A 14,604-nucleotide genomic window follows, 5' to 3' on the forward strand; every position below is an offset into this window, starting at 1 on the left:
CTTAGCATTACCTTATTTGTTTAATTTACTCAAGAAACAAATAGGAATTATTAGACTCATTTTATGGATGAAGAAACTGAGGCCTAACAGAGCTTCAGGTCACACAGTTAGTAAGCATGGAGCCAACACCAGTACACAGTCGGTAATTAGGGAAGGCAGACTTTCAACTGCTCTGTCAGACTTCAAGTTACTTCCTCCCATCATCTCATGGGAGGAATCTCAGAGCAGTTTTCCCAGTTAGGAAATAGCACCTTCAGGAGAGAGGTTATTAGCACAAAGAAAGGGAGGGGAACAGTAGGCCTGAGTTTGTAAGGTATAATCAGTTTGGGGGGTGATAGCTGCAGAGTGGGTCTCTCTTGGGACTTCGTGAGAGCCTGCTTTGCAGATACAGAATCAGAGAACACAAGAGCCTTAGGGGGTGCTGGCGACCACCTCGTCCAGCTGCCTGCCCCCCCTGCACAGGAAGACAAATGACAGGAAAGGACTTGCCCAGGAAGACAGTGGTTTAGAGGCAGAGCTGAGTCTAGAGCCACGCATTCCAAACTCCTGGTTTCTTCAGCTTCTCAAACTCTCTATCTTACTGAATGCCGTCTGGGGTTGCTGTTCTTGCTCCATACTTCAAATTCTCTCCCTTAATAATGTGCCAGCTTCCTGCCACTGTAGGAGTGAACTGTGAGGAGTCTTGTATCTATCTATCTATCTATCTATCTATCTATCTATCTATCTATCTATCCTTTCTGGATGGGCCAGACTCCTTTAACCCAGGAGTCCATGACTATATGCATAAATGACTCACAATGCACACTGTGACATTCATCCCTACCTTGTTATACATCTATCACGTTTGTACACGTCACAATATCAGGAAGGATGTGAACCCAGCTCATAGAGCTTCCATGTTTCTACTCAGCCTTCCTTTCCTGAATTTTTTTTAAGATGTGAAGAGCATGTTTTCATTATTCCAAAATGAATAGGATAGAGCCAAGCTTCAGCCTGGAGAGTTAATTATAGCTTTTAATTTCAAATTTACCTCTTCATAAAGTCACTCGCTGACTTAGAACAGTCTTATCCAAAATTGCCCACAGCTCATATTTCCTCCCGGCTTTCCAGAGCTCTGCTGACTCATAACATAAAATCACTTTACCTCCCAGTGCCCCAGGTTTCTCATTTGTGAACTGAAGTGGCTGATACAGACTGGCTTTGAGGAGTTTTTGTGACAGTCAGTGAAAAATGATAGCAAGCTAAACTGTAACGTTCTTATGCTCAAAGGGTAAGGCTATTCCCCAAATCTAAGTGACTGTTCAGTCTAACAAATCCATAGCTCATTTGATTCCATATTTCTTGCGTTTTATTTTATTATTCTATCATACAATTTAATTATAAGAGGAGAAATTAACTTGTGACTTCTTAAAATATATACCAGAAAAAGGTTAATTTCTTATGTAGAGTTCTGGCCTGAAGAGGGGTCCCATTAGGTAGATGTGGATCATAGAATAATCAACATTTGTACATTTTGCACAGTCATCAGAATCTGTACGGAAAGGAAAGGGAAACGGAATTGTTATGCCAGGATCAAAAGACGCCTGAAGAGTAGATATGAAAAAACATCAGTCTCTCTGCACATGTTTTCTGGTATTTCTTAGATACACTTCTTCTGTTGTTGTTGTTACTTTTGTTCTTGTTCTCTTATAAAGCAGTTGTGGTGTGTGTACCCAGAGGATGTGACACATTAGATTTGAAAGGATTAATGTTTTGTGTTTTAAAACAACTTCTTTGTTGAGTCATATTGACAGGGATTAAAGTTATTTTCTTCAGGAGTTCTCCCAGACCACATCCATTAGTGTCACTCTCTGTGCTACCTGTGTGCCTTTTTATGGGTCTGCTCTTGCTGTTTATTTGGCAGTTTATGGTGTTGCTTTGCAGCCTGTCTCCCTTATGGAATGCAGATCCTTTGAAGACTTTTTTTCTGTGTAGTCTGTCTAGCAGAATTAGATCCACTGCAAAAGGGATGCTCAAAAAAAGAAAAAGAAAACGCTTGCTGATTGAATTAATGAACTAGTGAGTGGGTGAATGGATGGTACCAGACTAGAAGCAGGCAAATGATCATGACAGGCTAATGTTTGGCATGTGGGAAGTAAAGGTGCTTCTCATGTACCTAGGAAAAGAGAAAGTGACCAGTGAGGTAACCGTGGGCATGATGGAGGTGCATAAAAGGACAACTTCTCAAACTTCAATGTATATATGAACCCCTTAGGGATCTTGTTCAAATTCACTACATCTGGGGTGGGGCCTGAGATTCTGCATTTCTAACAGCTTCCCAGGGGCTGCTCATGCTGCCGATCCATGTGTGAGCGGCAAGACCTCCAGGACCCATCCTAGAGAAGCAGATGGCAATATGATGGGGCGGCTCTGAGAATGGCTGAAGTTGAGCACAGACTAGGCAGGACTTGGCAAATGGAATTACCGTGGATTCTTGTAATTTGTGGTGGGTAGGTTGTGTAAAGTTACAGAATGCTGAATTAACAAATACTGAACCATTGCCCCTAAGGGAATAACAGAGCTAGGCTTCTGTGAACCTCTGGTTATAGCATTTTTGGCCAACTAATCAATATATAGCCTTAGTTTATATGTTTTTCTGTTAAAAGGCACTTCAATATACATTGAGGACCCATGAGTATTAAACTCGTGGCCGTCAGCACTATAACTCAGGCCTCAATGAAGCTTGTCTCACACATGTATTTTCCCTGTGAGGGACATCAGTCTTCTTGCACTTGGGAACACCTCAGACAGCACGTCTGTACTGTGCCTGGCAGCCATGTAAACAGCCAAACCTCCAACAGAAAGCACACAAATCTGAGAAATGTTGCAGCAAATACAGTGTACAAAAGACACACACAGAGTGAAAGCTGAAATAAGAAGGCAGATGTCACCTTGTTTGACCTCAGCTGGTAGCTTGCAAATTGGGTGAGTCAAATGTTTTGCCTCTCGGCACATGTCTGCTACTGACCATGAAAATGTCATGAATATTGATTTGGGGGTTACAAACACATTTTAGTGAGTAGGTGAAATTACAAATGTGGGACTGAATAATGAACATTGACTATATAATGTTCAGATGTGGGATGATCCAGAAAAGGCATAATAACCTGAAACTAATGTAATATTTGTGTGTCAACTATACTAAAAATAAAAAAAGAAGATTGAAAAGAAAGACATAATAATTGCAGCAACCTCAGCAGAACAACAGCAGGAAGCTTTGGGCCACTGTGCCCAAAATAACTGGATTCTTCTGGGGAACTATCAAGAAAGTCTGAAAGTCTCACCAGCTAGAAGCCAGGGTCTACTGTGAAATCCTGAAAGACTACAAAATTGGTTAGTCTCAGGACAGTGTAATAGGTCCAGCACTGGCCACATTTCAGACTTCTGTGGGGAAATAAAGGCACTACAATTAGACAAGATCAAATTGGTGGTAACATGTACTCATTAGTTCTAAAAGTATCTCCCAGTCAGCATTTCTCAAACTTTCCCACCAAAGTTCCTCTAATCGCGAGGAGAGTCAAAAATTTGTAACCGAGAGCCTGCCTCAACAAGGTCCAATGTTGTGTTCTATTTCATAAAATATCTGGGCTTGTTTTAATATAAAAGAGTTTCATATTATTTACCACCAAATAAACTGACCGTCCATCAAGAGAGACTTCATGCTTTCTCATCCTTCTGGTGCACGTCATGGTGGGGGTGGGTGTAGGGGTTGGGGGCGCATCAGTCAGCATGTCCGAGTCATCTGGATCAGTGTTCAGCAAACTACTGACTATGGGCCAAGTCTGACCCACCACCTGTTTCTGCAAATAAAAGTTTTGTTAGAACACAGCCATATCTAATCATTCATTCATTTAACATTGCCTATGGCTGCTTTCACATTGCAATGGCAGAGTTGACTACTTGTAACAGAGACTATAAGGCCCGCGAAGCCAAAAATATTTGCTGTTTGGCTCGTTACAGAAAAGTTTGCTTATTTCTGGTCTAAATTATTGAGTTTCTCTTTCTTAATAATGGATGCTAGTCCTTTCCCAACTTCTTAGTTAAAGAGGTCCTTCAGATATTGAAACCCAGGAAAGCACAAATTAGTTAGATCCCACTGATGATTAGGTCAGATCCCGATTTCTGTGGAAGGAGCCAGATCTTCATTTAGACTGACGTAACCCGAGTGAAACCAAACAGGGAGCACGTCCGCTAAAGTGAATCAGCTTTTGCTCGCCTGGGCTTGAGCCGGTCCCTCCTGACTGGAAGAGCCCAGGGTGTTTAAAGTCATGTAAATGCCTCTGAGTAGGCGGTGCTGGAGTGGGTGATGAGCAAGGAGAGATTAGTGTTGAGACTGCCTCATATGATAAATATAGATTAAAATGAGGAATTTAAACATAAAGGGAGGAGAGGGCACAAGGGAAGGGATGAAGCATCCACACGCAGGGCTAGTGGAGAGGTTTGGCAGCCCGGAGCGCCATGGCCCAAGGCAGTGAAGAGCAGAACCAGTGAGGGCAGAGTTCAAGCAAAGCTTTGAGAAAATGCTGTGGGTTTAATCTGGGATAAATGTGGCTGACAAATCCAGAGGACAGGCACTGAGCTAAAAATAGCAGATACGCCAAGGGAAAGGAAACACAGATTTGAAACTGAGCAAGAGGAAGGGTGACAGCAAAGCTAGGAAACAGCTAGACGTTCACATCATAAAAAGAAGAAAACTAGCTTGTCTTTAGTGGCCTTGGGGTTAGTGTTTGGAGTTTGGGCCATTTGAATCAGTGGAAGAAATTGAAGGTATTTACCAAGATCATTTGTCCAATAAATGAAATTTTCAGAATGCCTCTGAAATTATATATATAAAATATATAATGTGTGTGTGTGTGTGTGTGTGTGTGTTTTCCTTACATTCAGGGTAAGACTTAGAGAACCACACAGAAAAGACTTTAATTCCTCAGGGATTGGGAGATGAGTAGTTCCAGGAGATGGGGAATGGAAAAGCAGCCTGGGATTTGTAAGATAAAGGACATTTTTTGGAGCAAAGTTTTAAAACCTTGCTTCTGGAAAGGCTTGGCCTAAAGGAATACAGAGAGAGATTCATGTTTGGGAAAATCTCAAATTTTTTTCCCTTAAACTGGGTATTATGGCTTCTATAATTATATATGTGAAATCTGATTGGCTTTATATATTTTCTATCCCATCACTTTTACATCTGAGAAGGGCATCTGAATGCCTCAGTCAGTTAAGCATCTGACTTCAGCTCAGGTCATAATCTCACGGTTCATGGGTTTGAACCCCGTGTTGGCCTCTGTGTTGACAGCTCAGAGCCTGGAACCTGCTTCAGATTCTGTCTCCCTCTCCCTCTGCCCCTCCCCTGCTCACATCTGTCTCTCTCTCTAAAAAATAAACACTAAAATAAAAAGTTTTCACATCTGAGAAATGTGCTCCAAATAGGCATTCCTCCCTCCTGTCTCTACAAATAAAATGACTGGCTGGTTTTGGTTGTTGCTGACCCACTGTCAGCGAGAGGCACAGAACAATAAAAGGACAGGGATTTCTTGAACAAGGAGTCATGTAGTTCCCCTTGCTTCTTACAGGCAGCCGTGCTCATCAATGGACTTGGCCTTAGGATGAAGATGACCCACAAGGTCAGACTAAAAGAACCTTAGGTTCTGTTGGTATCATGAAGCCACTGATATACTCTATGCTGGACTTCCGGTTTTATGATAGGTTATATTGCTTTTTTGGTTAGGTCATCTTGAGTTGGAATTTCTTTTTTTATATATTAAAGTGTGTTTATTTATTTTGAGAAACAGAGAGCGCGTAAGCGTGTGCTCACAAGTAGGGGAGGGACAAAGAGCAAGGGAGAGAGAGAATTCCAAGGAGGCTCCACACAGTCAGCACAGAGCCTGACTCAGAGCTCGAATTCACGAACCCTAAGATCATAACCTGAGCCCAAACCAAGAGATAGACGCTTAACCAATTGAGCCACCAAGGCCCCTGAAATTTCTGTTACTTCCAGCCAAAATCATACTGATATATACCATTCTGATATACGTAGCAAGTTCTCCTCCAGGCATTGAGGTTACACTGGTGAATATGAGTTAGACAAGGGCTAATTAGGAAGACAAAGAAACTAGATGATTTTAGTAAAAATAATCTATGATGATTGTTTGACCCTAAAATTCTGACTATCCTGTCCATGCTACCCTTGATTGAATGATTTACACTTAGGGAAGGGGATAGATTCTGCAGGAGCAATACAAGCCCATTGTAGGAGTTAAGGTTTATAACGGTTAAGGGAGGTAGATATAAACGGTGAAGACGGGGGAGATGTCAGTGATGGGGGAAGTTATGGCAGGGGAGACAAGAGGGAGATGAAGGGGTGCTTCCACAGCAGAATTCCTTTGAAGGACATTCAGAAGGAATATCGAAGAATGTGGATGAAAGCTAGGAGAATATAGAATCAAGCCAAGAAAAGAGTAATTAAAGGAGGCAATGGTCAACTGTGTCAAAAAACAGCTAACAGATCAAGAAAGATGCAAAGTGAAAATTGTCTTAGATTTGACAACAAGGATGTCATTGAGAACCACAACAGAAGTAGTTCCTGTGTAGAGAAAGGGGTGAGAATCAGAAGGGAGTGAACTGAACAGGGAATTGGGGCGAAGAAGTGGAATCAGGGCTTTGGTTATTTCTTCCCACAGCTTAGCTGGGAAAGGGAACAAAGATATGGGAGATTGTGTGCATTTGGCAGTGAGACTTGAAAGTTCCTTTGGAAATTCTGTTTGCACCTGTTAATGAAGATCTTCTAATATAGAAGAATGATTGAAATGGTTATGGGCCCCTATCACACAATCAGTGTTTGGAAAAGCAGGCTTTTTGTGACAGATCCACTCTGCAATTCACACACGGAACAATGAGAATTAAACAGCCTGGCCAGCATGTCTCAACAGTTTACTCAATTTGTTGAGTTTGGCTGTGGAAGTCATGGCTTTTCATTCATTGTGTAAGATTGTTGTTTCAAGTACGTTTCTCAGCCAGCTATGCTTACTTCACAGTTGTAAATCAAGTTCAGAGCTTATTCAGCAAAAATGCAAATGCTTGTTTTTAATTGCTAATGTTTTATATGTAGGTGATGGAGTAATCACACTGGTCCTCTCTAAACCCTTGGGTCTATTTCTTTTTAGTCTTCTTGCTATTTCTGTATTTATTAGTACCTACGATGTACTGCACTAGGCCTGGGGGCCACAGGAGCAATTATGAAAGGTTCAGGCCTCCCTCTAAGAGCTGAATATATTTGAAAAGGTAACATATATGAAGTAAGCAATTACTCAGTAAGGTGGACTAAGATTCGGGGCCAAGATTGGGGTGAGGTGAGTAGGGCTGCATCATGAAAGTCCTGGAACAAATGCTGTCTTTGTTTAAAATTTTGATAGCTCCTTTATTGTGGAATTTTTGCACTAGTTTTGATTTTTTTAATCAAATAAATAAATTTTAAGTATTTTTTTAAAATAGTATATATCTTGATTACTGAGGTTTTTAGTGCTCTTAAATTTTGCACCTAAGGCAAATACCTCCCTCACTTCACCCTAGTCCTGACCTGAAACACCTTGGCTGAGACACTGATTTGACCTCAGACAGATGTCGGTTTGAACCCATCTCCCACTTAGGAGAAGGGTAACTTGAGCAAGTTCCTGATCTTTGTACATTCAGTATCCTCACTTGTAAAGTGGAGATTATTAGATTAAATGAGTTAATACAGGTAAAGTGTTTGGCTCAGGGATAACAAATATTCAATAAATAGAATATTATTCCAAAACAAAAATGAATAACCTAGATCATTACCATATAATAACCCTGTTGAATCCATATATATCCATGAGCTAAATTTTCAAGTAGTCACTTTTGAAAAGAAGGAGAAAAGCAAAAGGTAAAAATAGTTTTAATAATTTATATAATGAAAATATGCAAAATACCAATATTTCAGCATGACATCAATATAAAAATTATTAGGTTAATTAAATTATTTTTATACCAAGCCTGGGAGAATGAGTATGTATTTTACGATTACAGGACACCTCAATTTGGACAAGGCACATTTCAAGTGCCCAGTGGTCACATCTTGCTGAATAGCACAAATAAGACATTCTCAGAAGACCATGGGAGGCGAGAGCTATTGGACAGAAATGTGGAAAAAATAAGGCATTTTCTAAACTTTTTTTCATAGGACACTTTGAAGAAGAGTACAATGGCCAAGTCCAAGGCAGCTTTTACTACCCTTTGAGTAACTTTCATGTGGTCTTTGAAATATGAAAGACTGTGAACATTTGGGAACACAATTAGAAAAAAATTAGGAAAACTACATTACTTCCTTTTTAATTTCTACCAGTTTATCAAACACTATTTGCTTCTTCTCTTATTCTATTGGGTTCTAAGAACACTTTAGTATTACTTGTAAGGACAGTGCCCACAGATTTAAAATACTTTGAGATTTCAATTAGTCTGTTCTCTGTGCCAAAAATTGATGAGCATTTGGAAATATAATACTCTGACACTTTGCAAGTATTTTGAAGACTCAAAAAATTCAAACCTAAATGGAAGAAAAACCCTAAAGTTGGTAAGCAATGATCATTTTAAAGAAAGTTTTATTTAGGGGTGTCTGGGTGGCTCAGTCGATCTCACAGTCTCTGAGTCCGAGTCCTGCATAGAGCTCTCTGTTGTTAGCACAGAGCCCACTTTTGATCCTCTGTTCCCCCTTCTCTCTCTGCCCCTTCTTCACTCATTCTCTCCTTTTCTCTCAAAAATAAATAAACTTCATAGAAAATAAAGAACATCTTATTTAGAGCCAAATTCCTAAAAAGAAGCAATGACTCAGTAGTAGTATGCTTTTATTTAAAGAGGAGAGTCTATGTTTGTTTGATTCACTTAATTCACTTGTGTTGAGAAAAAAGAAAACATTTCCCAAAGAACATGTGCAATATTCTTAGGTATGGTGTTGATCTGAAACACTTTTTTAAGTTGTTAATTCCAAGTGTATTTGCTCCCGGCCTCCCTTGGCCCTCCTAATGGCATCTTTGCCTTTCATTACATTTATGGCACCTCATGTTAGCAGTGAGTGCAGAAGAGCCAGACTTATCAGGAACAAGTTATTTTCCTGGCATAAAACAAAAGCTGCATTTTTGGGGTTGATGGTTTATGTATAACATTTAACATTTCACTTCAAGTCAAGACATAATTTTGGAGTGCATAACCTGACTCTTCTTGTACATGGTCAGGAGGAAATTTCTTTAAGAAGTGTTTCCCCATGACCTATATATTTTGAAGGTAAATGCTGAGTCATTCATGATACATTAAAAAAGTCTTTCTTCCTCCAACTCCACCCTCCTGGATTGGAAATAAATGCAACAAACCTCATGTAAAAATCATTTTCTGGAGGTTTTCCAGGTCTGAGAGTATGGGAAAGGAGGCCATTTAAAATCTAGCAGCCTACAGCCAGTGGTGTGCCTAGACCAGCAGTTTCAGCCACACCAGAAAGCTCTTTAGAAGAACAGAATCTCAAGCTCGGTCCAGAACTATCAGATTAGAACCTGCATCTTAGTAAGATCCCCCTACATGATTCTCTTGCAGATTGATGTTTAAGAAATACTGATCTATTGGTGTGATAGTGTCCATAGCTTAATAATCTTTGGTCAAAGATCATAACAAAATGTTTCATTACTATTACCAGTCTTCAAATTAAAATAAAAAGGTTTCATATTTAACCATTTAACTAACTTTAAGACTTCCCTTACAATACTGTATAATATCATGCTGCTATTTAAAAGCGACCTGATTATTACTTTAAGCAATGTATTTTCACGTGACCTACAAGTATCATTGTAATCTCTACAGGTTTTCACAATGTGGAAAGCCGTTCTTAGCACCATGGCTTTCTGGGTAAAGCCTGGGCGTGGTTATTTTTTCAAGCTCTCCTGGCGAAGCTGATATGCAGCTAGGGCCCCAGCTCTGTCTCCAGGCTATCTGATCTAAGGCGTCAAGGTATTGGTGGGATTCAGAACATTGTGACCAGTCGCTCTCTCTGTTTCTCTACCCACTCCCTCCTTCTTTCTCTTTAACATAATTTTGGCTCCAGTTCACTTAAAATGTGTAGTAGTCCTGGTGGACTGATGGAGGTAAGGGTTTCTTTCCTGCCTTTCCTTGTTCTCTCTGGTTTTCAAGGTCTCAGTCATAACCCTGAACAAGCATTCTATAGTTCTTCTGCCCAGACTTCACTCATTAATCATTTCCTTTTACACTTCTGGTCTCTTTCCAGCTTTCCAGAGTCTTTCTGGAATCCAGGAGCCTGAAAATAGCATCCCAGATGTGTCTACCTCCGTTTCCCTCCCTCCCGTCTCTATGATAGTCTTCAGAGACAGCCCGAAATAGCACTGGCCTTTTCTTGCTGGGACTTCCGACATTCTCAGGCAGCTTTGCATTTTTTAAATGAAAAAAACTCTGGAATAGCTAAATTAGATCTCTGATCATTCAGATCACTGATTGATTTTCTACAAAGCTGTAAATTATATTTAAAAACTAGAGACTCTGTTGGAAAGGTAGCTGAGCTCAGAATGCAGTTAAGTTTCAGCCTGCTCTGCTCTCTGCTGGGTCAATGGCTGTGAGAAGCACCTCAGGGCTGGCTTCTGCACTTGGACATGGAGCCAACGATACCCTATCCTGTTATGTTTATTTTAAAAACACTTAAAAATCCTCCTTGGATGAATAATATTAAGATTCCAAAGAATGGTGAATCTAACCCAACTAATTTAATTCTATAAAACAAATTTAAAATTAATATCTTAAAAACAATTGGAGCCAATTATCTTTTCGCATAATTTGGAAAATGCACATATTGCACAACTACCGAACCAATGTGGATTTTAAAGGTAGCTGTTAGAGTGCCTTGTATATTATATTTCTAATTGCTTGATTTGGGGACTATTTTGATAAGCCCTTAGTAAAGACACTTCTTAAAGAAGAAACAAAAACTATTGTTTTCCATTTGTTATCATATGTCTCAATGTTCTGGAGTGCTGGATTCTGTTTTCTATTTTAGGAAATCGTTTTGAATGTTTTTGCCTTCTGGTCCCCCAAGATTCCCCCCACTTCGGGTTCTGGGCTGAAAGAACTCTGCAGCCTATAATCTATTTTTCCACTTGATCAGTCTATGAGTTTGGTCTTTAATAATTCACGTCTGCACTGAAGCCTAAGACAGGAAGACATATCAAGTGGAAACAATGAGAAAACCAATTTAAAGATGGGAGAGAGCATTAAATGATTGCCTTGGGTTTTGAATTCGCTGTGAAGAGAATTAAAGTGCTCAATGTCTTACATTCACACAGCTTTTTCTGCCAGTATCTTGGCCAGCCGAATCAAGTAGGGTGGTATAATTTGCCAAGAAATGTACTTTTCAGGAAAGTGCTTTAAAGCTAACGATTAAAAGTACTTATGAGATCTTTTAAGGGCATGCTTAAAAGTTACACTTTTACTAAAAAACTGTATAAATAAAAATAAAATCATCAAATGATTTAAAGTACAAATTATCAAGATTTAAAAATTTTTTAAACTTGATCTAAGAGTTTATAAATGGAACAATAATCTAAATTGTTTTTGGGGAAAAAAACCAGTCTGATGTAAATGCATAAATACAATTTAAAAAATTCTAAGTATTATCAAATGGGCTGTGTAGAAGTCATGAAAGCATTTCTAAAAGAGGAACATTCCAGAACACACACACACACACACACACACACACACACACACTTTAATATGTTGTTAACTCATCAACATGTAGTTTGTCTTCTCTAAGGCTTAGCAAAACCAAGTTGAAATTCTGAGCTGACTTCCTCACTGTCAACCATATTGAATCTATATCCAGCTATCTTTTCTATTTCACCCAGGTGATATGTGCCCATAACTCACTTTAATGCCAGCCAAAACAAGTCTGCTGATGAAAAACAAACAAGCAAACAAACCAGCAAACTTGACCCCTACATGTAACCCTGGTTTTCCTAGACCAGGGCAATCACAGAGAAAAATTAAGAGTTTCAGTCACAACCACAGTGGGCTTGGCTCCAGCTGCAGTGACATTTGTTATTTTGACTCTAGACACCCCTGCACATGGATGGCCCAATACAAGTGCTATGTGGTGGCTGGTAGGCCAGAGTGGGACTGACCAGAAAGAGAGGAGCTCCCTGCTGTTTCCACTGTGGGTCTGTTTCTCCTCACACTGCTCTCCCAGCCAGCAGCCGCGCTGAGGTACTGTCCCTCCTTGCCACGAGTCCACCGTGGCTACATCCAGGCCAGAACTGCTCTCCATTTGTCCCACTGGAAGGCCAGGTGCTTTCAGCCCAAAAGAAAAAGAGATTTCATTGTTTTATACTCAGCCCTAGAGAGTAATCTCTAAGGAATGATAGTTCTTTGGTCTCTTTCAGGAGTATTTTATGTTTTCCTAGCTCCCTTTAGCCCTATAGTTTTATAACCTGCTAGTGTGTGGAAATAGTTAGGGAGCTTTTAAAAATCTATTTAGACCTAGGCTTGAAATTTTAATTAAATTGGTCTAAGGTGAGGCTTAGGTTAAGTGTCTTTGAAAAGCTGCCAAGGGATTTTAACACAAAGCTAGAGCCGAGCTTGGAAAGTACCCCCTTGAGCATTTCTGGAATTCCATGGAAGATGTCATCAGCGTGTTTAAGATGAAGTGGTCAGTCACCAGTGAGCTCTGTCCTTCTTTCCGTTTCTGGTTATGCACCCTTCTGTTGGGTACCTTTCTATCTGCTTGGTTTTTCTACAACCCTGTGCTCTCCCACCAGGTACGTCTTTTTCTGCCCTGTTACCACTTCTACAGGCCTGAAACACTAGAGAGCTGACTAGGTGCCATCTTGAGGATTAGGGCCAGGTGGCTTCAAAACTAATAATAATAAACACTTGATGATCCTATCCATATGTGCCAGAACTGTTCTCGGCACTTTACGTAGATTACATCATTTAATCCTCACAAAAACCCCATAACCTAAGCACTGTTATTTTCCCAATTTATACATGAGGAGAGTGAAACACAGAGAGGTTAAGTAATATGGCTGGCAAAATCCTAAAGAGGAACTCCCAGAATTCCCTCCCTTTGTTATTCAGACACTAATACAGACTACTGTTGATGGGACTTTGTAGATGTACTTAAAGTTCCAAGTCAGTTTCTTTCAAGGCTCAGAGATTAACCCAGTTAAGACTGATCCAGAAAGAAGAATTTTCTTCAGCTGGAAGCAGAGAGGAAAGTCAGAGAGATTTTAAGCATGAGAAAGACTCAACATGCTATTGCTGGCTTTGAATGTGGAGGAAGATATGTTACAAAGAATGCAGATGGGCTCCAAGGAAAGATAGTGGCTGGAGGCTGACAGTAACAAAATGGAGCCTCACACATATGGTTGTGAAAAACAGGAATGACCTTGGATATGAATTCTTCCCTAGATCCTCCAGATGAGGCAGACCCCAGCCTACCTTACAGCTTGACTTCAGTGCTATGAGACCCTATAGAGCAGAGAACTCAATCACACCCTCTTGGATGTCTTGCTTACAGAATTATGAACTAATAAATGGGTGTTGTGTTAAGGCTCTAAAGTATGGTAATTTGTTATAGAGCCATAGCAAACCAATACTGGTAAAGTTGCCCAAGGTAACCCAGACAGTAAGCAGTAAAATCAAGATTTAACCCCAACTAATAGGGTCAACAGCTCTTTCAGATTACTTTCAATTCCCACACCCAAAGGATAAAGGTTCCACTAAATGATAAGTAACCATACAAGTCTCTCCCACTGATGACCTCCTCACAAGGGCTTAGAAATGAGGCCAAAAGTGTTGACCTCTCTTCTGAAGAAGTCTCCCAGCTGGCTGCTTAATCCCTTTGGCAAAATCTTTTGGTAGGATTGCATTATGTTCCCCAGAATTAACTCCCCTTGGGCTTGGGTTGAGATGTGATCTCTCTATGTATGCAAATTTATAATTCTGGTTTGCTGGGAATGTACAATAATGCCTCAGAAGGCTAGGGCTATTTATGACAGGACCCATTCACTGCCCATAATTAACCTGCATTTTGAAACCTAATGTGATACTCAGATATAGGATGTATTTCTTTGGATACTCTCCTACTTGAGTATGCATGAATCATTGGTATATTTATGTTTATTTATTTCTTTCTCACTCGAACAGTGAGTATTAACTGATTAGTATGTAATAGCTTTTCTTTCTACAGCTCTAAAAGTTTTTATTTACTGAATGACAACTATGTGCCAGAGAGGATGCTAACTGCTTTGTAAATAATGTCTCGTTTAATCCTCCGAGTAATTCTGTGATATAGGTATCATTATTTTCATATTACAAATAGGCAATTGAGGTGCAGGATTATAAAGAAAGAATCTGTCTAAGGCACACAGCTGACGAGCAGTGGAATTAGGTTTCAAATGAGGCTCTCTGATTTCAAAGCCCCTCATTTAAAATGAAAAGGTTGCTACCTATCTTCTGAGCCCCCCTGAAAGTATAGAACTACCCCATGGACAGGATTTCAGTATG

General features: G+C 39.9%; 1 long non-coding RNA gene across 1 annotated transcript; it reads right to left on the reverse strand.

Moving 5' to 3' along the window:
• Positions 1–1,348: 1,348 nt before the first annotated feature.
• On the reverse strand, positions 1,349–12,384 carry LOC115279324. Its single transcript, XR_003903363.1, has 3 exons — positions 12,222–12,384; positions 3,679–3,839; positions 1,349–1,531 (listed from the first exon to the last, which is right to left on the reverse strand). It is a non-coding gene; the product is annotated as an uncharacterized LOC115279324 (long non-coding RNA).
• Between the last annotated feature and the right edge of the window lie 2,220 nt (positions 12,385–14,604).

This window comes from Suricata suricatta, chromosome 15 (assembly GCF_006229205.1).
Source record: "Suricata suricatta isolate VVHF042 chromosome 15, meerkat_22Aug2017_6uvM2_HiC, whole genome shotgun sequence".
Taxonomy (NCBI): domain Eukaryota; kingdom Metazoa; phylum Chordata; class Mammalia; order Carnivora; family Herpestidae; genus Suricata; species Suricata suricatta.